At 38.6% G+C, this 27,280-nt stretch overlaps 1 long non-coding RNA gene across 2 annotated transcripts; it reads right to left on the bottom strand.

The window, feature by feature from the left end:
* Window positions 1-3,290: 3,290 nt before the first annotated feature.
* Window positions 3,291-16,000, bottom strand: LOC104724983 (uncharacterized). Of its 2 annotated transcripts, none has more exons than XR_757818.3 (3): window positions 15,799-16,000; window positions 15,516-15,717; window positions 3,291-3,577 (listed from the first exon to the last, which is right to left on the bottom strand). It is a non-coding gene; the product is annotated as an uncharacterized LOC104724983 (long non-coding RNA). The 2 variants fall into 2 exon arrangements; XR_015571234.1 differs by lacking the exon at window positions 3,291-3,577 and adding an exon at window positions 8,189-8,928.
* Between the last annotated feature and the right edge of the window lie 11,280 nt (window positions 16,001-27,280).

The raw sequence follows: 27,280 nt of genomic DNA, 5'->3' as shown, positions 1-27,280 counted from the left end.
AAGGATATTGTGTCTCCCCGAAGTGCCATAAAGATAGATATCTCTAAGGCATTCGATTCGGTACAATGGCCGTTTTGATTAGTATTTTCCACACTCTGAACTTCCCGTTGCAGTTTATTAAGTGGATTGAGCTTTGTATTACCACGGCTTCCTTCTCTGTTCAAGTAAACGGTGAGTTGTCAGGACTTTTCCGCAGTGCAAGAGGGTTGAGACAAGGTTGTTCCTTGTCACCCTATCTATTTGTGATGTGCATGCAAGTTTTGTCTGCAATGCTTGATAAAGCAGCTAAGGATAGGCGAGTTGGTTATCACCCGCGATGTAAGAATATCAGTCTCACACATTTGTGCTTTACAGATGACTTATTGGTATTCAGTGATGGGACTAAGACGTCTATTGAGGGTATTCTTCAGGTTTTTCATGACTTTGCATGCTTTTCCGGCCTGAATATTAGCCTTGAAAATTCTACACTGTATATGGCTGGAGTCACAGTCAGTGAAAAAGATGCGATCCTACACTCATTCCCATTTGCATCCGGAACCCTTCCTGTCCGTTATCTTGGCTTACCGCTTCTAACCAAGCGTATCTCAACCTCTGACTATACACCGTTACTGGAACGCATTAGAGAAAAATTCAGCAGTTGGACAGAGAGATATTTATCTTTTGCGGGGCGTCTTCAGCTCATCAGTTCAGTCATCCACAGTCTCACAAACTTTTGGATGTCAGCTTTCCGTTGGAATTCACGGGTCGACGCTTCTTGTTCCTTCTGCCGTGCGTCGCAAGAAAAACCGCAATCATCTTTTCTTCGCATGTCCTTACTCCTCAGCAGTTTGGACCGGTCTCATCTCTAAGTTAGTCATGACTAAATTCTCGAAAGATTGGGATAGTAACATGAATCTACTTGTGGACACTTCCTTGGGGTCTGCAACTCTGTTTTTTTTCCGCTATGCTTTCCAGGCATCGATCTACTCGCTCTGGCAAGAGCGAAATAGACGTCGTCATGGAGAGACACCAGTATCTTCGGATCAGCTTATCAAATATCTTGACAGACAAGTCCGCAATAGGCTGCTCTCGCTTCGGTTTGGAGGAGGTCTCACTTGCTGTATGGCAAAGTGGTTGGGTTCACGCTGAGGACACCACTAGATGGCCTTCGAAATACATTTTGTAAACATAATTTCTAGTTTCCTCTCAAAAACCTATATTTACTTCATGCTGCACTTGATGTAAACACTACTTTTTTCGAATAAATTTTACATTTTATTCAAAAAAAATATATATATATAACAGTTGGAATCCAGGAAATAATTAGCAACCTATAAAAGTAAGTGAGATGACAACGAAGGGTTCTTTGAATTTGAGACTTGTGTTCTTCCTTCTATTGGTTCTTTTGCTCTCATGCTCTAACGACTATGCTCTTTCGTCTTCACATAAGTTACGCCCATCATCAGGTTAGTCTTGAGTTGAGACATGTATTCCCAATGATTTTTTTTTTAAAAATCGATCGAGTACTTAAAAAGTTCATAAATAAAAAGGTGCAAATATGATTCTCCCCAAATACCAATCAAATTCATGTGCTCTCATTTCACAATCTAAATTTCCGTGAAGTTCGAGTTTTTGTGTATGTATATTTTTTGTTGGTTTGTGAAAAGTAAAACCAATTAAAGACCAAAAATCTTTTGAGGAGATTAGTTTGGCCTCGTTTCCATTTTGGTTTTGGTAGGTTTTAGTAACATTTTTTTATTAGATGGTTTATTTGTGTTTGTTCAAAAAAGAAAGATTGTTTATTTCTATTGTTTTACTTTGATTTCAATTTGCATTTGTTTGTAACAGGAAAAAATAAAAAAATTGGTTTATTCATTTATTTGCTTTAACTTATAATTATAGTTTCAACCATTTAAAATGGATAAGGCACATGTTTATATATTTGGTTATATATATATATATTCTTTTGTCAAAAAAAGATCTAATAACAGAATTCAATTAGTTCTCAATGTTTTTTAATTAATAAATCAAACAGGAGGGAGAAGAATGATGCGGCGAGTTAAATCATCAAGTAGTGGACATGGTGGAGGAGGTGGTCCAGGTGGAGGTGGTTCAGGTGGAGGTGGTAATGTACCATTACCGTTCCATCCCCCACCACTGTTACCACCGCTATGTCAGCCGTCACCTTCAGTACCGCTACAATCAGAGGCACTATCACTGCCATGAAATGAAGAATGTAAGCTTAAAAAAAACATAAACAAAATCCAATCGAAGTGGTCAACCCATCAAATATTGTGAAGATTGTTCTTTTTCAACAGACGAAATCTAATGCAATTTAAAAGTAGAATTCATATTCAATATATGATTCATTATAAATAAAGTGTTTATTTATGATTTATTAAACATTTGATTTGGTGATTCGAAATGAGGATAAGCTTTCTTCTCTAAGTTCTTTTTTTTTTGTTAGTAATTGTTTTAAATTTTTTCAACGAATATTTTTTTTTTTGAACAAACACTTGTTTTCATTTCAGTAAAGATAGAATCCAAGAACAAATACAAAAAGAGTTTGAGAGCTCAAATTTTTAAGTAAAACAATAGAGGGCATTCCCTAATGCCTTACAAAGAGAGATAAGAGGATAGATAAGCTTAGCTAACAAACGTTCTTTGAGAACTTTGAGCCAAAAGCTGGATAGCGTTTTGGTAAATGTGAGATTAAAGATTATCGACAATTCTTGGACGAATGTAAGATGATTTGTTTAGTGGAAACCGAATTATCTTTTTAAAAAATTGTTCATACAAAACCTTTTCATACCACTACAACTTAGAAAAGATCTCACATTACACCAAATCAGCCTATTCAACCTAAATTCCACAAAATAGTCAGGGTTATCTTTAAATTCTTAAAGGTTATAATAAATGCATTTCGGGAGGGGAAGAGCATCACAAATCACAAGAACAACCGAGCAATCAACGAGCTCGCATTAGAAGTGCTCTTCCATTGCCGTCCTTTTCACCACCACTGTCGGTAGTTTTTATGAAACGACAAAAATAGAAGGTTGAGTTTTGTTTTATATTTCTGTTGAAATATGTTGTAACATTTGCAAACATTAATAAGTGATGTAAGGGAATCTCGATAAGTAGTTCTACTTCCACATTCATTTCTGGTATCCATCCTAATTTAGTGGCTGAAAAAGGTCACATTTGACTTCGTTATCTATGTTTCTTTGGTCTATTTACTAGAAGTCAAACTATCTTCTGAAAAAAGTTCTTTCTACGAAACACATCATACAAGCCACTACACCCACTAAGCATTACAAAATATCCCATATTCACATTATAGTAAACGAGCGTTTTCAACATCAATTCCAAAAGTAGTCATTGCTTTATTTTAATTGGCTATATAATAAAAAAATTTGAGGAAAGGGAAGATGTTGGTGCAGGAATTGACATCCACGACATACCAACTTAAACCGAAGATAAACCAAGTAAATTTAGATTCTGATTAAACTAGAAAATCTCGGGCAAGGCCTGATAAATGGAGTTGTGGGTAAAAGCTCACGAAGGTTGCCAAGTCAACCTCGTATCCAAAACTGACCTCCTACAAATAAAACAAAAACATACAAAGTTAAGCAAAAGAAGAAGATTTCATTCTTAGATCTAAGGAAGTTTTACTTATCTAATAATCTAAGTACTTCATAAAAACAGGGGGGATTTCCCCCTTATGAAGGGGATCCGATTTCTAATAGCAAAAAACCCTAGATCTTAAATTGTTCTTGAGAAGAAACCTACCTTGTTCTTCAAGAGATTTTAATTAAATTTATGTTCTAGCTTTGAATCTAGTTTTTGAGAGAGATTGTTAATTGAATTTGTTTCTCCCCCTTAAAGAAATTCATTGTGAAAATCCTTGATTCTACAATTTGCGCCGATCAAACTCGCTGCGAAAATGTCTCTACTACCAACTAACAGAGTCATTGACCCATCTCTCACACAGAAAGAAAATCCAACAGATCGCTCCCGTAATGCGGCTAGTGAAATCGAAGCCGATTTAACAGAAGCAGAACGGGTTGCTATACGTCAATCTGAAGCGCAACTCACTCGTGAAACACCGTCTAACGCCACAGCTTCACATCCAACACGACTAATTCCAATGAGCGAGCTCCAGATGGTTTTTTGTACAATGACCAAAGATCTCCTCTAGATGATTGCCGATACGAATCGTCGGATTGATGAGGTCGCCCGCCAGACTACTCCACAACCTCAACAGGGAATCCTATCTCTGGGTCAAACTAACTTGGGCAACCTCACCCGCACTTTGGATTTCACTCACAATCCGTCCAACCATGTCGGTGGATTTCTTCCACAACAGATAACCTCAGCATTCGAAACCCCTGTTAGTCCCCCGCTGGTGCAACAAAAGCAGGTCGTAGCCTCGAAAATCGAGGACCTTTATTAAAAACTTTGGGATATCAGCTCTCAAATTAACCGCGCTTTCAGTTCGGCTCTTGAGATCGATAGAATGTTTGAAGAAACGCAGCAAACACCTCTCACCGAGCGAATCACACGGACTAGAATCCCACACGTCAAATTAAAGCTTCCAACCTACGAAGGAGACAAAGACCTGAAGCAATTCATGATGTCTTTTATGACCGTCGTCGCCAAGGCTCACTTTTCCGCCGAGCAAAAGGACATCAGATATTGCCAGCTGTTCCTCGAAAGCTTGTCCAGGAATGCACTGACTTTGTTCTCAAAACTCGAGACCAATTTTATCGATAACTTCGCTCAGTTATCAACAACTTTCATTAAGCACTATCGGATCTTCATCTAGTTGAGAGCCTCTAGTGCCGATCTGTGGGGCATAACACATGAAGCCGACAAATTGTTACACCGGTATCTAACCAGATTCAAATAAGTGCTCTCCATGATAAATGTTTCAGAGGACACTGCCATTGCCGCTCTTCAAAAAGAGCTCATATACAGGTCTACCCTGCGGAAGGACTTGTCTATTCACGAGCCTTAGGATCTCGATGATGCGTTACTTCGGGCTTCTAGATACGCTATTGTCGAGGAAGAGGATGCCAAGCTAGCTGCTAAGAATGCACCTGTACGGCCAACCACCGCCAAGTATAAAGGTCAAATGCCAAACGGGGTACAGTCCACTCGATATCCGAGGTGGATGGGCAACAGAAGGCGCCTCCTAATGCGAAAGATCTATACTGTGATTTTCATCGCTTCCCAGGAAATTCGACAGCCGAATGCAAACATCTATCGTACATCTTGCTCGACAAATACAAATCTGGTGAAGTGGAAGCCGCTTTCCAACCAAGAGATTCTCGCGGTGATAAGCGATAAGATGACAACCGTCATGGGCAACTTAATGGCAAACGAAGGCCACAACACAACAATTGCGAGTATCGCAATAATGATCGTTGTGACGATGATAAGCATGAGCTTAATTATAAGGAGGATAGATGGAGCTTACCTCGACAAGAAAACGAGGACAACCAAGTTCGAGAGGAAGATCTCCCAGGTCCTCTGAAGAGGCTAACATGATAACGACCTGAACGAGCCATGAAAATTATTAAACCTGACGACTGTAGCGATAGGATTCAGTTTGGGCCCTTAAGTAGAGGGCAAAGCAGGTCTACAACATACAAGCTCTCCTAGAAGATGTGCCTCTCAATTATGATCACATTATCTTTATGATGGAAGATGCTAAAGGAATACAACATCCGCACAATGATTCTTTGGTCGTTGAGGTAAAAATGGGCGACTTCTACATTAAGAGAATCCTATCGACACTGGAAGCACGGTGAACATAATTTTTCTTTGCACATTAGAAAAATGGGAATTTTTGAGCAGCAACTCAAGCCTGAGTCGTGGACCTTGACTGGATATGATGGAATCGTGAAGTTGTCAATTGGCGTTGTCAAATTACATGTCCGGGATGGAGGAATCACGAGAAAAACTAAGTTCGTAGCAATGCGCCTCCGATCTATAATGCGATCCTTGGATATACACCATGAGAGAAATTTCATCGACGTATCACCTTTGCATCAAGTTCCCGAGTACAACAGGATCTATACCCTGTACGGTGACCAAAAAATATCACGAACCTATTATGTTATCGAGAACGCATGTCGTGTCTCCATCAGCAAGGACGTGACTTGATAAAATCACCAAACTGTCAGATCATTCAAGTTAATATCGATGATTCAGATCCTTCTCGCACGGTCAAAATTGGAGCCGAAATCGACGACAACACCAAGGAGGAGAAGATTGCTTTCTTGAAGATTAGATCTTTGACCTTCGCATCGTCGACCAAAGATATGGTAGGAGTCGACCCTGACATCGCATGTCACAAACTCAACATTATTTAACTTTCAAACCAATCTGGCCGATATGACGGCGATTATGGGTAGATCAAGCCAAAGCAGTACATGATGAAGTGGAACGACTCCTTAAGGCAGATCTGATAATGGAGCAGCAATATCTGGATTAGTTGGCAAACCCGGTTGTGGTTAAAAAAAATGGTAAATGGAGAGTGTGCATGTATTTCACCGAGCTCAATAAAGCCTTTCCTTAAGATAGCTTTTTCTTACCTCACATTGACTGCATGGTGGAAGCTAAAGCTGGGAATCAATTGTTGTCTTTCATGAACGCTTTCTCAGAGTATAATGAGATCAGGATGAGTTCAGGAGATGGAGAGAAGCCTACTTTCATTATGGATAGAGGAACTTATTTCTACAAGGTCATGCCCTTCGGACTAAAGAATGCTGGAGCCACCTACCAGCGGCTGGTCATTAAAATATTCTCTGATCTATCAGGACGGACAATAGAAGTCTACATCAATGACATACTAGTCAAATCACTGGTAGCGAACAAACACGTCCGACATTTAAACGAATGCTTCGACATACTTGATAAGTTTTGGATGAAATTAAATCCGACTAAATGCACGTTTGTGGTGACCTCGTGGCTTTGAACCACAAGCGTGGGATCGAAGCTAATCAGAAACAAATCAGAGCTGTACTGGACCTTCCATCTCTAAACAATAAATGTGATGTGAAACGCCTAATAGGTCGGGTTGCAGCTTTGAACCGATTCATGACTCGATCAACCGGTAAGTGCCTTCTATTTTATCAGCTTCTTAGCGGGAATAAGAACTTCCATTAGGATGAAAAATGCGAGGTCGCCTTTTAGGAGCTCAAGATTTACTTAAGCAGTCATCCTATGCTGGCTAAACCGGAGGAGGCCGATACATTATACCTCTACATCTCTGTTTCTAGTTTCTAGCGAGGTCTTGGTCAGAGATGATCGAGGACGCCGAAAGGCTCTTAAGGACGCCGAAATCAGGTACCCAACCTTGGAAAAATGGCCCTGGTCATCGGTGTTGCCATTAGAAAGTTACAACCGTATTTTGATAATAGGATTTTACTATCAATTATCCTAGAGTACTATCATGTCATTGCAGTACAATAGGTGTCAACCCAGTTGGGAACTTTACTAGCAATCAAGATGCAATCAAGGTATCACAATTCAAGCCAGTTAAAAGAGAGTGTTTATGTCTAACAATGATTAAAATGCAAAATGAAATAAACTAGAGAACTAGAAACAAACATGCATGACAAGAAGCGAACATAAATAAGTAAAAGCAGAAACAAGTATAAGCATGAAATAAACAGCAAGAACAGAATACAGTCTCAAGAATGCAATAATAATAAGAAAGGTAAAGGTCCTAAGGATCAGAGTAATTGATATAGGTAACAAGAAAAATATCCCTAGACGATGAACATCACAACTGAGCTAATCAACTCTCTTGGCAAAAGCTACTCAGACTCAAACATTTCCAAACCTGGCTCTCGCTAGAGAAACATGGTCAAGCAGACATGACAAACGAGTTTATTCATGTCAATAAAGATCCTAGACATCTAATCGTTTAGGCTAGGAATACAAATCTTTAGGGTATGAAAATGCCTAAGTTCTAATTCCAGATGATCTGTAAGAAATTAGCATTAAGAATCCTAATCCAAAAGGGAAACAATCAGATGTAAGCTTAAACATCATATACACTAAGATTCTCCACCTAATATGTTCCATCTTCAAGAACACTAACACTACACAAACCAAGAAAACATCGTACTCAAGAAAAATAACCAAGAAAATGCTGAAACAAGCATGATTAAGTAGATGATATTCTAAGAAGCAAGAATGATCAAAGAAATAAATGAAAATTCTAAATAGATTCAGAAAAGTATGAATTACAAACTAAAAAAATGTTTTTGTGGCTACTCATAAACCCTATGGTAATAACCATATCCTTTGGGTAAAGACTTAAGAGAGTATTTATAGCAAAACATGTAAAACCCTAAAACATAAAACGACAAGATAAATAGACGGTTTAGAAATCTTCTGAAACGTGCGAGACGGGTTGCTCGAGTCGGATGTCTAGCGTGGTCGGTCGAGTGGAATGTCATCTCTTCCAGGCGTGGTGGTCGAGTGCTTCCTGGTGCTTCTTCATGGGAGCGCGTCCAAGTCGCATGTCGGTCGAGTAGGATGACATCTCTCCCAGGGGTGTGCTCGAGTGGCTTGCTGGTGCTTCTTCCTGGGAGCGCGTCCAAATCGTATGTCGGTCGAGTGGGATGTGTCTCCACGTGGGTGTGCTCGAGTCTAACGTCGCTCCTCAGATGGTTGCTCAAGTCGCATGGCATGAATCCTAAAAGTGGTGTTGGAGTCGCATAGCGTGAATCCTTGAAGTGGTGCTTGACTTGCATGACATGAATCCTTGAAGTGGTGCTCGAGTTGCATGATGTCTCTTTCGGGAGTGCGCCTGAGTTGAATGGTCGAGTTGGACTTGGTTGAGTCCGACATTGCATTCTTTGTTGTGCGCTTGAGTTAGATGCACGTCTCAGGCTCCATTCGGTTCCAACAGTCTGGACAGCTCCTAAGTACCTAAAATACTCCAAAATGCACGATGAAATGCAGGACTTATGCAAAACTAACTAAGTATGCATTCTATGCAAAAGAGACTATCAATGATGCAAAAACACTTAATCGTTTTTCTTTCTCTTCTTTGTCTAACATTTTCATTCTATGCCCAGAACCAAAAACACTTTTTACTTTGCTTATCCCAAATCTGTACTAGACTTGTAAACCTTAAAAACACATTCCCTCTCATAAAGACTCTTTACCCTTTTGTTTTCTCTTTTACTCATCACTTTTCTGCACAAACCCAATCCCAAGAATCAAAATCTAGTTCTCACCTAGTCCTACTAGTCCGGATAACGTGAACTAGAACTAAACAGGATCCTACTCTTGTCGGCTAGAACCTAACACTTTCTAACAAGCTCAACTCGAAAAAGGCCTCACACTCAAGTATACAATTGGCTTGAAAGAACGGTTGGTTATGGGTGCGGGAAACTGTTCCAAATATGGGAATCAGCTACTTGGATTAACAAGAGTGGTAAAAAAGAGAAAGATAATCCAAGTATGTATATGGTATCCATGAGTTCGAGTTCATTTCATAACATGATAATTGCAAGTGAGGATTAGGTTCAGGTAGATAGGGAATGATGTTAATTCAAAACATGCTTCAATCAAGACTAGAATGCAATTTTGAGAATTCAAAACCCGGTTCAGTCTTACATTTCAAGTTTATTCAACATGCATCAAAGAACTAATAACAAGGGCCTAGATCTTATCCTATTGAATTCAGCAAGCTACCAAGGTTATAATCATCATTAACCCCTATGCTAAATGCAACAACCATATATGAATAACATTAGAAATTTTTGAAATTTTTTCAAATTTTTATGGTTTTTCAAATATATACATGCAGACTTAAACATGCTATGATGCAAAAATTTGAAATAAGAATCACAAAAACCAACATCAATACATCATCTCAAACCCTCCCCCAAACTTAAATTACACAGTCCCTTGTGTAAAAAAAATTTGAAGAAGGATTGAGAATCACAACAAAAACAATGCAAGGATGAGATGGTATATACAAAGGAAAGGTAGGAGTACCTCAATAGTAGAAGAAGGAATCGGTGCTCGCCCAAGGAGAAGCGTGATACTAACTTTGCCCCTCACCTTGTTCTGGATCTGCATGAGTGACCTCAGCTGCTTGGTCGACTTGCTGCTCAATCACTTGCGTGTCCAGATAAACGTTCTGCTGCTCTTCGCACTGCATGTCGTCGACTCCTGACTTACCATGGTTTGATACTAACACAACATCTTCTACATGCTGATAGTCACCTTGATGCTCAATGTGCTGCTCAACCTCTTTCATACCTTGATAGTCACCTTAAGCTTCATTATGCTGCTCAACCTCTTACTCACTTTGAGCTACCGACCGATGCGCTGACCGATTACTTGAAGAAGCTCTATACCTGGAACTCCTCGAACCTCTTCACTTTCTCTCCCTATACTGATGAGAGGAATGTCTTGAACGAACGGGTGACGCCTGACGCTCCCTTGTCACATAGGAGGATTGACGTACTGGAGAAGGAACCAGAGAAGGTGTTCTCTGGCGAATTGGCTCAAAGCTCGCGGAGGCGCGACCCTGCATTGATCAGGCATCCTCGGGAATAGACATAGGAATGACGGTAGTGGATGTCGAACAGCTGAATTTACACAAGAAGTCGTGAAAGTCTTCTTGAAACTATTGAACGCCTTGTCCCTTGCCTTGCCCCATCTTTGAAGATTGTTGAGACGTTCATGAGCTGCCTTGACCCCCTGGGGCATAGTCGGCATTGAGTACTCCTCAAAGTGAACTGCTCTGGGCGGTACTCATCTGTGTCTTCCTCCATCGGGTCGGTTCTCTCTTCTGCAGCTTCTACATGTTGCTCCTCAACCTCAGATTCATAAATAATGTCTCTTAGAGGAATGAACTCGATGTGCGCACCGCTCAAGATTGTCGTGAACTCGACACAAGGGAGGAGTAATCTCGAGGGACCAGCCTCATGATGCATAAACTTGTAGATCAGCTGTCCATGCCTCAAACCCCAATCTAGAGTGTTATGCTGCCGCAAGTTGTTCATGTCTATGCAGCGTGGTGGGTATGACTCGGAGGATAGTAGAACACCAACAGCCTGAAGAAACCAAGTAACCACGCCGTCCATGCACATCACTCTTGGAGTTTGGTTACTGTTGAATCGCGAGACCCAAGTTTTGTAAGTCATCATGTAGTTTAGAATGTAGAACGAGGTGGACGTGTTGGTCGTGTCACCTTGCTGTTCAGTTCCATCCATTGCAGTGAACAAAACTCCCTTAATCGCTATGTCAATCATGTCAAGCTCACCATTCTTGATATAGCCTTTGATCTCCTTTTCGTAAAACGCATTAGCAACTGCCTTATAGAAGTATCACAACACTAGGCTTCTCAAGTGCATCGCCTCTGTTTTCGACGAAATGAATGTGAGCATCCTTCCATTTTTTGCCCAGAGTGCCGCCACTTCATTCCTATCGATCTGTGGTGCAGTCCTAGTTCTGCTGGGAAATCGTAGTACTTCCTCGATGGTCTTAATGGTGAGAGTGTAAAACTGGCCGTGAAACGGAATGTGATGTAACCCAAACCTCCGTCAGACATTGTGCCCGGCTCATCCACATACAAGTTGATACTTAGAGTAGAGAGGAATTGGATGATTTCCTCTTTGTATCCATGCTTGGGAGTGTTCATGAGCCTCTCCATGTGGCACTGCTTAAACAGATACTGCACATTCTCAGATATCCCGAGTTGCTCCATTGTCTCAGTATGGGGATATCTCTTACCCATGAATTCAAGATGCTGAAATAGCTCATAGTACTCCTTGGGAGTCAACCTCGCCTCAACCGCTTTTCTTTTCACTGATTTTCTGGGCGCTTGCTCTGAATGCAGGTAAGGTTCCTCCGTCTCGTAATAACTTCCCTCATCTCTTGATTCATAAAATTGTATCGGTCTCTTTCCGTAACTCTCACTCTTGGCTAACGGCTAGACTGGTCTGCTCGACCCCACTTCCTGATTCTGTAACTACCCTAAACCCTCAACAGCTTCTCCTACCATGTTCTTCTTTTCCAAAAAACCCTTTGCCATAAACTTAGGCGATGAGCGTTCTCTAGCCCTACAACCATACGCATCTCTCATTTCATCTAAGTACTTAGAGCGTTCTCTAACTCTGCTTTGAATTAAACATGTCTCAGAGAAGCAGAAATAGCACCGAGTTCTTAGATGAAATGAGAGAAGCGTATGGTTGTAGGGTAGGAGAACGCTCATCGCCTAAGTCTATGACAAAGCATTTTTTGGAAATGAAGAACATGGTAAGAGAATCTGTCGAGGGTTCAGGGCTGTTACAGTGTTAGGAAGCGGGGTCGAACAGACCAGTCAAACAGTTAGACAAGAGTAAGAGTTGTAGAAAGAGATCGATACAAGTTTCTGAATAAAAAAATGAGGACAGTGATTATGAGATGGAGAAACTTCAGCTGCGTTCGGAGTAAGCGCCCATGAAATTAGTAAGAAGAAGAATGGTGGAGGGGAGGTTCACTGCCAAGGAGTACAATGACCTATTTCAACAACTTGAGTTCATGGGTACGAGATATCCCTATCCTGAGACAATGGAGCAACTTAGGATAGCTGAAGATATGCATTTTCTGTTTAGGCAGTGCCACCTGGAGAGGCTCATGAACACTCCCAAGCATAGATACAGATAGGAAACCATCAAATTCCTCTCTACTCTGAGTATCCACTTGTATGCGGATGAGTCGGACACAATGTCTGGCGGAGGTTTGGGTTACATCACATTCCGTATTCAAGGCCAGTTTTATACGTTCACCATGAGGACCATCGAGGAAGTACTTGGATTTCCCAGCGGAACTGGGACTGCACCACGGATCGATAGGACTGAAGTGGCGACACTCTGGGCAACGATTGGAAGCACGCCGACGTTCATTTCGTCGAAAACAAAGGCGATGCACTTGAGAAGCCCTGTGTTGTGATACTTCCAGAAGGCAGTTACTAATGCGTTTTACGCAAAGGAGATCAAAGGCTATATCATGAATGGTGAATTTGACCTGATTGACATAGAGGTTAAGGGAGTTTTGTTCACAGCAAAGGATGGAACTGAACTGTAAGGTGACACGACCAACACTTCAATCTTGTTCTACCTTCTGAACTACATGATGACCTAAAAAGCTTGGGTCTCGCAATTCAATAGTAACCGAACTCCAAGAGTGATGTGCATGGACCACGTGGTTACTTGGTTTCTTGAGGCTGCTGGTTTTCCACTACCCTCCGAGTCATACCCACCACGCCGGATAGACATGAACAACTTGCAGCAGCTTAACACTCTGGATTTGGGTTTCAGGCATGTACGACTTATATACAAATTTATGCATCCTCAGGCTGGTCACTCAAGATTACTCCTACCTTGTGTCGAGTTGACGACAATCTTAGGCGGTGTGCACATAGAGTTCATTTCCCCAAGAGACACTCTTTATGAATCTGAGGTTTAGGAGCAACATGTAGAAGCTGTAGAAGAGAGAACCGACCCGATGGAGGAAGACACAGATGAATACCGCCCAGAGCAGTTTCACTTTGAGGAGTACTAAATGCCGAGGATGCCTCAAGGGGTCAAGGCAGCTCATGAACGTCTCAACAAACTTTAGAGATGGGGCAAGGCAAGGGACAAGGCGTTCAGTAGTTTCAAGAAGACTTTCACGAACTTCATGAGTAAATTCAGCTGTTCGACATCTACTACCGCCATTCTTATGTCCATTCCCGAGGATGTCTGACCAATGTAGGGTCGCGCCTCCATGAGCTTTGAGCCAATTCGCTAGAGAACACTTTCTCTGGTTCCTTCTCCAGTACGTCAATCCTCCTATGTGCCAAGAGAGCATCAACCGTCACCCGCTCCTTCAAGACATTCGTCTCATGAGTCTAGGGAGAGAAAGTGAAGAGGTTCAAGGAGTTCCAGGGATAGAGCTTCCTCAAGTCATCGGTCAGTGCATCGGTCGGTAGCTCAGGGTGAGTAAGAGGTTGAGCAGCATAATGAAGCTTAGTGTGACTATCAAGGTATGAAAGAGGTTGAGCAGCAGATTGAGCATCAAGGTGACTATCAGCATGCATAAGATGTTGTGTTAGTATCAGACATGGTGAGTCTCGAGTCGACGACATGCAGTGTGAAGAGCAGCAGAACGTTTATTAGGACACGCAAGTGATTGAGCAGCAAGTCGACCAAGCAGCTGAGGTCACTCCTGCGGATCCAGAACAAGGTGAGGGACAAAGTTAGTATCACGCTTCTCCTTGGGCGAGCACCGATTCCTTCTTCTATTATTGAGGTACTCCTACCTTTCCTTTGTATATACCATCTCATCCTTGCATTGTTTTTGTTGTGATTCTCAAATCCTTCTGCAATTTTTTCTTACACAAAAGACTGTGTAATTTAAGTTTGGGAGAGGGTTTGGGATAATGTATTTAATGTTTTTTTTTTTTGTGATTCTTATTTCAAATTTTTGTATCATAGCATCTTTGCGTCTGCATTCATCTATTTGCATAGAAAAACCATAAAAATGCTACAAAACTTATTATGATTTACCAATTGTCAAACTTATACAAATGCTACAAAACTTTAATTTTAAATTATTTGAATTAAACTGTATAAAAAGATAGTAAATATAATGTATTGTAACACCATATAAAGTTTTTCCTAAAAAATAAAACATTAGTATATTAAAAACCTAGTATTATGTCTAAACTTTTAGTGACATAAATAACATTTTATCTGTAAAATATAATTCATTAAATTATATGACTTAAAAGTTAAAACTGATAGAACATTACTCTTCATGTAATATGGGCATTCATGCATTTAGCTACTATAAATTTTCTTTCAAAGAAACATATGCACAATACTTATAATACATAAGCTGAATAAAAAACACTACTTATAATACATTGTTTTGTAAAAAAACTTATATATTCTAAGAAAACAAGTCTGTAGATTAATCAGCAAATAAAACATTATTATGTAATCAACAATAGTCTTTGGATCATAGTTGTCCGAAGTTTCATGATCTTGGATAATGATTATGAAAACTAATAAAATTTTAGAAGGAAAAAAAGAAGATAGTAACCATATTATTTTCCACTTTATGAACACAAACATATATATATATATATATATCACTTTCACTTAGATAACCTGAGATATTATACACATTTTTTGTTAATTATGATGATTGAGAACAACTAACCAACTAATCGTGAACAGAAACCAGTAATCCCAGAAATGTACTAATCTCCTTACCTCCTATTCCTGGGATTACTAGTTTCTCCCATTTCAAATTTGTATTTTTTATTAAGTTTAACTTTAAGTTTAAAATTTCATTAAAATTTGTTACCGTATAAATACTTCACTTTACATACATAGTTCAAGTTAATTTTCTATCTGATTCGAAAAATGTACCAATCAAATTTTATTGTGATGTTGATAATAACTACACTGTTGGTGGCTTTTTTCAGAAAAAAAAAAAAGGAAAACACTTGTGGTGATGGTTCATACCGCATCTATGGTGGTGTATGTGGCATCCCTGGCGACAATGACGGCACATTTGGGATTTTTGGCGGTGTTGCATGGGATGTCTGCGGCGGTGGCGGTGATGCATGGGATATCTGCGGTGGCGGTGGTGGCGATTTGTAAATATAATAATGAGGACTCGGTGGGCTGGATGAATGTGTCACTCGTACCATCTTTGTTCTTCACTCTAAACAATTTAGGAAACAAATTAATAAAAAAATAACAAAGAAACAATTAAAATCTGTATCTGAAAAGTTGAAAACACTACCGGTTATTGAGGTTTGTTGAGAAGGCAAAGCAGATTCAGTATGGTAAAGAAAGGTGCATAGAAGAAGAAGAAGAACAACAAGACCCAAGGCTGAAATAGTATTGCTTTTCATCTCTATCTCTCCCTCTCTCTCTCTCTAGGATTCTGGAAAAAAATCTTTCACTCAGGAAAATAGGGACAAACACAATAATGCCTTTTTGGCATTTTTCACCAAAAAAAATGTTGTAGTTTAAAGATTTTGGCAAATGTCACTTATGTGATGTTGTAGGCCATGTAGGGAAATTTCCAAGTAAAAAGTTAAAGTAAATCGAATATTTCTTCTCTCAGTAGTAAATATAAGTCAAGTCTTAAGATTTTGTCCACATTGAAAAATAATATTTTCTATCTTGTCGTCTTTTACTGGAATTTTCGGCCGACTTGCAAATATCAAATGTATACAAATATCTAATACAAATTTGTGTATTGTCAATTTACTGCCCTACAAAATTTGATTAGATATTTCACAAGAGTGAAAGTTAAACTAAACGCGACAGAAGTAGTCTGTAAACTAGATGTCATACACTTCTCCTTTTTTTAACAAAAAAAAAACTATATTTCATATACTACAAAAAAACATGGATTTACCGACTGTAAATTACGATTTAAAATACAGTCGTTAATTTTAACTATTGAATTGCAATTGTTTTGCTACTTGATGACTACTAAAATAAAACAGTCGCGTAATAGACGCTAATACAAGACTGATGCATAATGTCGTAATGTAGTCGCCAATTTGCGACTAGTTTGGAGACCAATTTGACAGTGCCAAACATTACGTTAAACAATTACTCTTTAGTGACTACTTTATTTAATTTGGGCTTTCAACCAAATTTGGATCGTAACAAAACGATAAAACCCAAATCGTTTCGCATCGTTTTTCTTTTTCCCCGAGAAAACCCTAATCCCTCATTTGTCTTCTCAATCGTTTCTTCTTCTTCTTTCGTTTATTCCTCAAAACTCTAGATCTTAATTGCTCTTAACCGAGAAACCGTAGTCCCTCCTTGTATCTCTCGATTTTGATGGCTGGAGTAAAGAAAAGAGGATGAGGAAGAAGAAACCCCTCAAATCGAACCTCTGGAACCTGAGAAACGGTGGATTGAAGACCCGCTAAACCTCTCAGCCAGTATGCCTTAACGCCGGCAAACCCGGATAACCCAGACACTGATTCGCAGGGAATTCCTGTCTCAGTTCTCCAGCCTCCAGCGAGACCTACACCTACTTACAGGGACTATGCACCTCCGACAAATCTGTTCTAGAACTCGAGGAGCTTTCATGGAGCATCCCCTTCCAGCGTAACTCTAATCAGGTGTCCTTTTCCTCAACCTCTCGCTTCTGCGTCGCATCCACCAGAATTCTCGAGTCAACTTTGAGAGTCTCCTCAACCTTCAGTCACAAATCATCCTCGACAGTCTCCTCAAGTCTCGAATAAACCTTGACAGTATTCTCAACCTCCAGCCTCAAATCATCTTCGACCCTCTACTCAACCTTGAGCAGGCTCTGCATCGCATCACAGTTCTCAATCGCAAAACTCACATGAGGAAGAAGAAGACAGAGCTAATTCTGAGGATGACGGTTTAACGCAATCAAATATCTCTGCTGATGTACTCGCTGCTTTACATGACATGCTTGTCCAGCCAGGTCGTGAGTTGTATACCACTGTCCTCTCTCCCAGATTAGAGCCTGGAACCACTTGGTAAGATAATTTTTAGTTGATTGATTAGAATTTTTAGGTTTGTTTGTGTTTAAAACCACTTGTGTTTGTGTTTGATTAGAATTTTGATTGGATTGATTAGCATTTTTAGGTTTGTTTTTGTTACCACTTGTGTTTGTGTTTGATTAGAATTTTTATAATTTTTACTTTCGATTTGTTTGTGTTTGAATGTTTGGTAAGGACAAGTCAAAACTTACCTGAAAGATTACAAAAGTATTTACAAACAAGTTTGATGGGCCATATTACAATTGGGGTTGTGTTTCTAATGAATGAAGAGAAAGATACTTCTTGAAATTCGCGGTAAACGTATACTACTTTCAATTTGACTTCTGTATTTATAGTTTTTTTTTGGTTTTATGATCACTAACACTAGTCTCCCTTCTTCTTTTGTAGAAAACACACACCTGGGATCCCTCACTAACCGGTGTAGTTCAAGAAAAGTTCTATACCATTTGTCAACGCTATATGAAAGACATGGTTTTCAAGGCAGCAGATCAGCGAGATCAAGCAAAACCGACTTGGATTGAGAGTACTCTTTGGAAAGAAATGTGTGACTATTGGGACACAAAAGAAGCCATGGCAAAGAGTGCAACCCCTTCAGCAGCTCGAATGTTGACCGTAATGGTCTTGGTCCTCACAAGCATGTATCAGGGCCGAAGTCTTATCTCAGATGGTGAGTTACATCCTAACCTTTTCATTTTTTAATAAGTTACATCAGATGGTTCCTCACCTTTTCATTGTCTATCATTTCAGAAAGTGGAATTGGGAAGACCGCCAACTATTCCTGAAGTTTTCGTCAGGACTCATACAAAATAAGATGGTACTTTTGTCGATAAGACAGTGCAAGCCGTTCATGAGGCATATAAGAAAAAAAGGGAAGCTAAGTTGGCTGCTCTGGATAATGACGATTCTTCTGATGGTACTTCATGTCGATCAGAGCTATCCTCTGTTTTAAAAAAATCGGCCTAGGCGACCGTGGAATCGCCGATTCTACGCTAGGCAGCCCTGTGCCGCCGCGATTTCGACATAGTCGGCCAAAAAATTGGGTTTCAAAAAAAAAAATTGAAGGTTTTGAGGCTCTAACTATTTTTTTGATTGTAGATCTATCATATAAGAGCTAAAACTACAAAAATAACAAAGTAAAATGATGAATAATTGCTAAGAAAATGAAATCCCAGCTTAAATTAGGGTTTTCAGATCGATAGTGATGAGGATATTTTCGTCATTCTGTATTTATTGAAGAAAAATAGAAAAAAAACCCAAAATGTGATTTGTACGGCTCAAACCTGAGAGCTATGGAATTTCGGTCCGTCTCGGAACCACTGCACCACGAACGAATCTTACTAATATGCTACAATATATATATATATATATATATATATATATATATATATATATATATATATTATAGATGTATATAAATAAAACCCCTAAAACTAGTACCCGATTAATCCCCGATTTAAATCTGATTTTCCGATTAATCGCTAGGCCCTCCCTCACCGCCCGACTAACGTCTAGCGATTTTTAAAACAGGGAAGCTATCTAAAGAGGAGGATGATGAGCTCTTTCTTCAGGTAATTTGCTTCTTTCTAATAAGCTATTAAATTTTTCATTGTTAAGTAATTATGTTAATTTTTTCTCTCTGTTATGTTTATGCAGTTTACTTTCATAAGCGATAGAGGAACATATTTTGGAGTTGGAAGCCTAGGGAGTTATATCAATGAGAAGTGGAAGTTCCCTGGAAGCTCTTCTTCTTTCACAAGCCTGCAACAACAGTTTGAAGAAGCTAACCGCAAAATAGAGCAACAAGCAGAGCGTGACGCAGAGGCTTCACGGGTTGCAGCTGAAGCTTTACGGGTTGCAGCTGAGCAACAAGCAGAGATCAAGCACTTGGTGAGCTTCCTCAAGACTGACCCAAGCTTTGTCGTCTTCCTCAAGTCTCAAACCAATGCCCTGACCCTGCTGATGTTCAAATTTAGGTTCGTTCACTATCCCTCCTTCCCTCATGACCTTAAAAACTTTTGTAATGGTTGTACTTGTACTTTTGAACTTGGTGTGATTTGTTGGATGTTTTCTAGAACTTATGTATGTTAAAAAACATTATAAATCGATAATAAAAATAATTCAATTTAACCAGATTTAAAAAAATATTATAAATCAATAATTAAACTGTCGTAAAACAGCCACCAAAACGTACACAAATCAGTAACCAAAACAGTCGCAAATGAGTAACCAAAACAGTCGCTCAGGTGTTGCAATTCAGTCGCAACTTTTAGCGACTGTTTGGCGAGGGAACAACGACCAATATTATCAGTCGCCAATTAGTAGCTCATTAACGACTCTTTAGCGACTGATTATTTTAACGACGCTCTGTTTAGCGACTATGTACGTCAGTTGTCAATCAGTCGTTACTAAGTAGATTGCGACTGTTTAGTGACTGTTTTTGTAGTCGGTAATCCCATGTGTTCTTGTAGTGATATCGCAGTAAATAAGTTTGGTGAAATAATTGTAATATAATGCTATTAAGTACTCTTTTTCTTCACTAGGGAACACGACTACACGAGTCAGTCTTGGAGCAGCTACTTCACTATGGAATGATTTCTGAATACCAACTCAATTTCCAAAACAGTCAATATGCATGGTGTTAATTCTTACACATTTCTTACAGTCAATCATCTAACAATGCATTTACCATGGACCATGGTCCGAAGTATTATGCTTAAAAGTGTACTGGTACGAGTTCCTTTGGTCTGTAATAATATATACCAGTTCATACATTTAATGAATAGTGAATTAATTTCCTACGATCCAACTTTAGTTTAGTATGTAGCATACAGACCAACCAGACAAGATCTTAGTGTTTTAGATTTTTTTGTGTTATGTATATTCTCCGTCTATGATCTTAGTGAAAGTGTTTTATCAGAAATTACATTTATTTAGTTCGTATACAGGATATCTTTAACACATAATGGTAAGATTATTCATCCCTCAGATTTTTAATTACAAAAGTGAAGAATGAATTAAACACGGCAAAATTAGTCTTTAAAACTAATGTATATGTTATCACATTAAATAAGTTTCTTTAGTATTTGTAAATTGTAATAATGCTTTATGAAATACTGACTGGTTGTCTGTGCTAAGCGCCGAAGTTTATTCTCTATTTATTTTTATTTTATTTGTTATTTAATTTTTGTTGTTATTTTGTCTTTTGGTTTTATATTTGTGATTCATTGGTTTCGTTGTTATTTTTTTTTTTAAGTTGGGTAGTTTTGTAATATTAATTATAATATAATTGAAAATTTTAAAATAGTTATTGCATCTGTATTCAACGTCATTGATGCTGCACATGATGGTTGATTGAACAACCGTCAAAGTAACATAATAGAGTTGTATTTTTGTTACCCTGACTCTATGTAATGATTGTTTGTCTTTTTTTTAGCATTGATCGGTCTTTGTTTTGCTTTGTTTCCAGCCCAACTTATCTAACCAGAGTTTCCTTCCACAATATTGCCTCTGCATAACATTACAATTTTGTAAAGGAAAATACTACTGTTGTTCGTAAATATTCCAATCCTGAATCTCTGTTGTTTTTATGAAAATATTCTTGAATTCGTTTGATGTAGTGTGTCTCCACATTTTGACTTGCGAGGTATTACTCCATGAATGTCTTTGTCTCTATTTATTGTTGATAATAGATTCATACTTTGTGCCTTAAGTTGATATTCTTGTATACTCAATTGTCTCGGGCTGCCTTTGTGATAGAGAGCGGAAGCTTAATAACGGACGAGAACACTAGATCTCCAGGAGAACTCGGATTCACGAACGGATCTTGCTTAGAACGTCGTAACTTAACGAAGAAGCAATAAGGATAGGGCTGAAATCGGGAACGATATCGACGTGGTTTTGCAAGTCCTCCTTGCAGGGCTTGAATGCAAGCTTTTAAGGTTGAGAGTTCTCCTCTCTAGACTTTTGACAAAGCTCTCTTGAAAATCTTTTATTCGATAATCAATAATTAACTCTTTACAAAACAATCTCAGGTCTCTTTAAATAAGAAACCTAAAACAAAACCTAACCTAAAGAACTAAGTAAACCGACAACTAATATTCAAAGCCATACTTAAGCCCATTTATACCACAAAAAGAACTGAGGATTTTGTTAATGGAGCTCCTCCCACTCCCACTAATAGACCTCACCAAATACTCGATAACCTTCTCTCACTCTCTCAGACCTTATATGTAGATATAGACTTAAGAAAATAACCTAAACCAACCATGGTTAACTCTCACAACAAACCATGGTTAAGTTAAACTTAAGTAAATATTATTATGCATTTTAACTGCTTCTATCAATACCCTTCCCTTTGAAAATAACCTTGTCCTCAAGGTTTGAGATGAGAAAACTGCTTAGCCAATCTCTTTTTTGAGCTTCCACGGACATTCAAAATCTGGCAGCGCTTCCCACTTCACCAACAACTCTTCATGCTCTCTTCTCAGATTGTCTCTGATTCTTGATTCACTTGATCTCAAGAAGTCAATTCCCGCCCTTTGAATATCAAGTGGCGTCAGAAGTTTCTTCACAGAATGTCCCTTACTTTCGAAACTTGCATCCCATAACCATTCCAAATTCATTTATTGATACATCCATGTTCAGCAGTAGAAGTCTCTCTTGATATTCTTCCTTGTGATTGTTCTTAAAACTCTCCAGGTTAAGAAACCTTTCTTTCTTATTATGTTTCTCTCTGAAGATCCAGAAAAAAAATGACCAAATATAGTCTTCAAGTCCTTTATAGTCCTGTCCAGCTTCTTGGTTACTTGCTCTCCGTCTCTCCTAGACACATAATTCTTTACTTTTCCCACATGCGACATAATCATATTCATCATCCAGTTCTTTTAACCAACTGACTTAGCCTTTCCAGACATTTCCAACGCTCCAAACAATATGTTGTATAAGTAGAAATGCGGTAGATGACGGGAACTATTCAGCAAAGCATCCTCTTTTTGAAGGCTACTACATACTAGGTATACATCTCCAGCAAAATCATATATGCTTGTAACTCTTAACAGAAACATCATATCACACACATAGTTTCTGTTCTTCACCTCCTTCGTTTTCTTCGTCCTCCTGTGATTGATCTCTGTTGATTTAGGAGGTTTCCTCCTTCCCTTCAATCTGAAAATCTGGTCAACAATCACTCTCATTTTTTGAAAAGGTAGAGAACGCCTCTACCTTCTTCTTGTGCTTCTGTCCAAACCTGTGTCTCCTGCTGCCTAGTCCCAAACATCTTCTCATTGGCTGTTTCGACTCCCATTATCATCACATCACTGACCACTTGTTGACTCTGGTTGTTCCAATCTCTACTCAGCAGCCTACATTACGCACTAGATAACAATTTACTTTGTTCCCAAAATGCGACCTCTTTTTCTTCACATTAATTTTCCACAGTAGAAGCATATCAAGCACAACGCAACAACACTTCAATCTTTCACAACCTTTCAATCTCCTCAATATTTGAATTTTGAAATCGTTCTTCATGGGAGACTGAAATCTGAGTTGGTCAGTGCTTCCTGGTTTGAACTTGCACCTCCTAAACTTTCCATTCATCCCTATTTTTCCTTCTTAGCATTCTTCGACCTTTCCATAGCCTCTCAAGAACCATTAGATGGTCGTTTTTACTCACTTTGGTTCCTGGGCTCGCTGCTTCTGTCTTCGTTTTACCTCTGGTGTTCTTCTTTCGCATTTGAACTGGCTTCTTCTTCTTTTTCTGTCTCATTTTCTTGATCATTTCCTCGAACACTTGGTGGCCGTCTAGATACATTGTGATATCTGTCTTCTTTAGCTCAACATATTGTACCTTAAGGCTCAGCTTTCCCTCAAACACTTGTGGCGAATAGAAGTTCATGTGTTCGTCTTTCTTCTTTGTCGACAGCTTCGCAAATCTGTATCTTCTTTGAGTTTGAAACCACCTTCAGATCCATCAATCTTTGAAAGTGCTTTCCATCTCTTCTTTTTTTCTTCTTCGAGTTCACTATTCTTCCTAGAGGCATTTGATTGAACACTTGGCAGACAGGTTCACTATTCTCAATATCTGACATTTTTTGCACACTTGTTTGTTCTTTTTGGAAGAGATTATCCAATGATACAAACACATCTTCTTCTTCTGCTACACTTTGACAAACCACCACTTCTGCTGCTGCAGTCTCATCCTCTTGTTTATCACTCAGATTCTTCATTTTTGAGTGATCTTCAAGCTGATCTGTAGCTTTGTTTTCTGATTGTTCCCTGCGTAACTGCTTCAACTCCCAAGAAGAAGCTTGCTTGATTTCTGATACTAGACTGAGACATTCTAGAATTTCGTTGTTCCCAAACCTCCACAACAATCCAAGCTTTAATCTCTGTCTAACTTGTGAAATGATTCATGGAATTTTGAGACTCAAACAGAATCGAGCCTCACCTTCCGTAAAACCATACGCAAAAGAAACCTTCTTTTTTTCATAGAATCCCTGAGCATTGAAATATTCTTCGACCTCTGAAATCCACCTCTCAGGATCTTCATCGCCAAAGAAGACCGGAACCTCCACAACGTTGTCACCAAATCCCATTGGATGGAACGACTTTGATACCAATTTGATACGATTTACTTATAGAAAAGGATTTGATAGATTATAGAACTGGAATTACAAAAGGAACAGAGGGTTTTGTTAATGGAGCTCCTCCCACTCCCCTTAAAAGACCTCACCAAGTACTCGATAACCCTCTCTCACTCTCTCAGACCTTATATATAGACATAGACTTAAGAAAATAACTAAACCAACCATGGTTAACTCTCACAACAAACCATAGTTAAGTTAAACTTAAGTAAATATTATTATGCATTTTCACTGCTTCTATCAATAACTTCTGCTTAAGTTTATCCCAGATTTAATAGGGTTTTTGCCATCTCTCTTGCGTGTGGTCTTCACTTGCTGCCACCATGATGCGGCTTGTGCACGAAAGTTTTTAACAACAAGCGAAAAAAATCGTTCATCTGAAATGCTTTGAAATTCAAAAATTTCTTCAACATCCAAAAGCCAATCTAGTAATAAATTACTAGAAAATCCACCATGGAACTCGGGAATATCCAACTTAAAATCCATTGTAAGGAAATCAAACCACCAGGAACGTGATGAATCAGATACCAACTGATAGAGAGCGGAAGCTTAATAGCGGACGAGAACACTAGATCTCCAGGAGAACTCGGATTCACCAACGGATCTTGCTTAGAACGTCGTAACTTGACGAAGAAGCAATAAGGATAGGACCGAAATCGGGGAACAATATCGACGTGGTTTTGCAAGTCCTCATTGCAGGGCTTGAACACAAGCTCTTAGGATTGAGAGTCCTCCACTCTAGGCTTTTGACAAAGCTCTCTTGAAACTCTTTTATTCGATAATCAATAATTAACTCTTTACAAAACAGTCTCACGTCTCTTTAAATAGGAAACCTAAAACAAAACCGTAACCTAATGAACTAAGTAAACCGACAACTAATATTCAAAGCCCATTTGTATCATGATTCTCTAACGTGATGAACACCGGAGACGCGTGGGTCTCGAAGATGCGCTTCATCACTTTGCAAGTTGTGGTGATGCTTCCAATATATGTCTTACGTTTTTGCGGGAACGCGAGCAACTCATGCCATTATATCTCCGAGGATTTCATTTGGGAGTTCTTCTAGGGTGTATGGTTTTACTTGGTACATTTTTATATGTTTCTTTTGAATTGTTTTGGTCATAATTTTTCATGTATTTTATATAGTGTTGACATGCATTGGAGTTACGTTTTGGTATTATGGCTTATTTGTTGGTTTGTCTTTATTGTTGGTTAACTATGTGTTTTATATTGAGGTTTTATGTAGTATTGCCGTTACCTCTCTTACTTATTATTTTATCATATCATTGTCTGAGTAATTGTGTTTAGTGGCGTTTTTGTATATTATCCGTTGTGTGAATAATTTTGTTGTGTGACTTGATCTCAAAAAAAATTTAAATTCTGTTTTAAGTTTGTTATAAACTTGTTGGTCTATACTTTTAAAATTTAAGACATATACTGTATTGAAGTTGTTGATGGTCTCCGAATTAATCCTTTGCTCTATTTTTTTGTTCTAAATACTATTAATTATTATAATGTATTAAAATGAAGTTATTTTCAGAGAAAAATGTTCTTTTTAGGTAAATTTTTTTTTAGTGTCTTAATGAAACCACCTTTAATTTGTATAACAGATTACAATAACCTAAATGTTTTTGTTGACAATTTTTTTGTCTTTATTCATGGATCCAGATGTTGTTGTTAATATTGTGGGCCTTTTTAATATATTAGTCTCAGAGTTGAAGGATTATTTGTGGTTTTTTTTTTTGTCAAAATTAGAAATTAGAAATAAGAAGTAAAACATTTGGGTTTAATATGGGCCTTTCAAGTGTTAAAAACAAATAAATTAGAAACTGCTTAGTGGATAAATGTTTTAGAATAGGCTCAAAAAATTAAAGAATGAGTTGTTGATGTAGCAGCAGGAGGAGTGAGGAAAGGTAACTTTATATATATAGATTATGAAATAGAATGTAATGTGTGTATATTCCAATAAGCGAAGTGAAGTACTTATACATACAATGTTGTCTTCACGTGATAAGACTAAATCCTAGTAAATCTAGGCTTTATAGGCTATTACCCCCTCTCACGTTGATGGGACGTAATCGGTAACACCCAACAAGACAAAAGCTTTTCAAATATTGGTCGAGGAAGAGCTTTATTAAGTATATCAGCAACCTGGTCTTTAGTAGAAATATGCTTTGTAGTAATAAGTTTAGCAAGAACAGCATCACAAACTTGATGACAATCGGATTCGATGTGTTTTGTACGCTCATGGAAGACAGGATTAGCCGCAATATGGATTGCCGCCTGGCTATCGCAATATAGAGTGACAGGGAGCGGTTGTGAGCAACACCACGATCTTTGAGAAGAGCTTTTAACCACTTGATTTCCTTAAGAGTGTGTGCCATTGCTCGATACTCAGCTTCAACGGAACAACTTGAGACAGTCTTTTGTTTCTTTGTTTTCCAGGAAATAGGAGAGTCACCTAAATAAGTGACATTAGCCGAGAGAGAATGACGACTGAGAGGACATGCATTATAGTCAAAGTCACAGTGGACCGAAAAATGTAGGACACTATCAGACCGAAGTAAGATTCCTTGAGCGGGCGATCCTTTGAGATAACTAAAAGACGAAGTGCAGCCTCCCAATGAGCCACAGTTGGTTGCTTCATAAATTCAGAAAGAATATGAAGGGGATAACATAGATCAGGACGAGTGATTGCAAGGTAGATTAAACGGCCAATCAGACGACGATACTGCTCAGGACTATCAAAAGCGAGACCTTTGTCGGTGGTGAGTTTGTGATTAAGCTCAATAGAAACAACGGAAGGCTAACAACCAAGTATATTTGCTTCTTTAAGAATATCCAATGCATAATTACGTTGAGAAAGACAAAATCCAGCCGGACCACATGAAACTTCAAAGCCAAGAAAATATTTGAGCTTACCAAAATCCTTCATGTGAAAACAAGTATGAAGTTGTTCTTTGAAGTTAGCAATGGACAGAAGATCATTCCCAACAACAATGAAGTCATCAACATAAACAAGTACATGAATGATTGAGACACCATGCTTGAGAGTGAAGAGAGAGTAATCAGCATAAATCTGTGA

Source organism: Camelina sativa, chromosome 11, assembly GCF_030686135.1.
Source record: "Camelina sativa cultivar CO46 ecotype springtype chromosome 11, ASM3068613v1".
In the NCBI taxonomy this organism is placed as follows: Eukaryota; Viridiplantae; Streptophyta; class Magnoliopsida; order Brassicales; family Brassicaceae; genus Camelina; species Camelina sativa.
This window is presented reverse-complemented; position numbering and strand designations above follow the sequence as displayed.